The sequence below is a fragment of the Mus musculus genome, chromosome 11 (assembly GCF_000001635.26).
Source record: "Mus musculus strain C57BL/6J chromosome 11, GRCm38.p6 C57BL/6J".
NCBI lineage: Eukaryota > Metazoa > Chordata > Mammalia > Rodentia > Muridae > Mus > Mus musculus.
The window spans coordinates 111562820-111564002 of record NC_000077.6 but is presented as its reverse complement, the minus strand read 5'-3'; the positions used below and the strand labels follow the sequence as shown (position 1 = coordinate 111564002).

General features: G+C 37.5%; 1 annotated feature.

Moving 5' to 3' along the window:
- Positions 1–903: an enhancer, noted in NCBI's record as "VISTA enhancer mm627". NCBI's record gives its function as "enhancer in: limb[6/11]" and the evidence as "EXISTENCE:transgenic organism evidence [ECO:0001131][PMID:17130149]".

Sequence of the window (1183 nt, the reverse complement as noted above, 5' to 3'; positions counted from 1 at the left end):
GTCTCCTAAACACGTTGCATTTAACCATCCCTGTTCTCCTTGGCACCGCTAAGAATGGATCCGATTTTCTGGTTATATTCTGTACTACAGTCATTTATACAGAACCCAGTCACATCAGTGATGATAACCACTTTGCAAATGAATGATCTGTATAAACTGTGGGGAATAAATGAATTATATAAGCAACTCATAGATGTCCTCAAGACCTAAGAGAATTATGCTCTCGTTACAGTGTATCTATGTGTAAGTCAGTGGTGTCTATACTTCTACAATGATAAAATATGCCTTAAATTTCATTGAAAATGCTCTTTTTCTTCAAAATAAGAAAGGAAATCTGCTTCCATTTATTCCAGGCAAAGGAAAGACAATGGACCAGCAGGAAAAGTTTAACTCAGGCATGGTAGTGTCTTAAGCTAATCGTTTTTCACCAAACACACTCACACAGCAGTGAGACATCCTTAAAATGTAAAACATCTTGCTTTTTTAATAACCCCTTGTGGTATGTTTTTACTTTAGCAATAATTGTATTTTCTTTTTTGCACATTTTATTTAACAACATTGCAGTGCAGGATAATCGGTTCCATGTGTTCAGGGCACCAGCAAAATGCCTAACGGAGAAACAATTAACTTTATTGGGCTCCTGTTATTGGCAGACACAGCCTTACACCCTTACTTGTTCATGGTGTGGAGTCACATACGAGCTGCAAGAGTTTGGTGTCCTGAGAAATCACACAGCAACCCGAATGTAGAGCCAAATTGTTGTTAAAATGTTCAGGATCCTGAACTCGAAACAGAAGTTAAAGTCCATGACAAGATTGAGAGATAAAGTGCACTTAAGTAACAAAATGTGCTATGATTAGACCAGGGCAGGAAGCCAATGGATGCTAAACAAGTCTGTCGGTTTCTTTCTCTTTTCATTTCTTTCTTTCATTTTTCCTTTCTTTTCTTCTTCCTTCCTTCCTTCCTTCCTTCCTTCCTTCCTTCCTTCCTTTCTTCCTTCCTTCTTTCCTTCCTTCCTTTCCCCTTTCTTTCTTTCTTCCTTCCTTTCTTCCTTCCTTCCTTTTCTTTCTTTCTTTCTTTCTTTCTTTCTTTCTTTCTTTCTTTCTTTCTTTCTTTCCTTCCTTCCTTCCTTCCTTCCTTCCTTCCTTCCTTCTTTCTTTCTTTCTTTCTTTCTTTTTCCTTT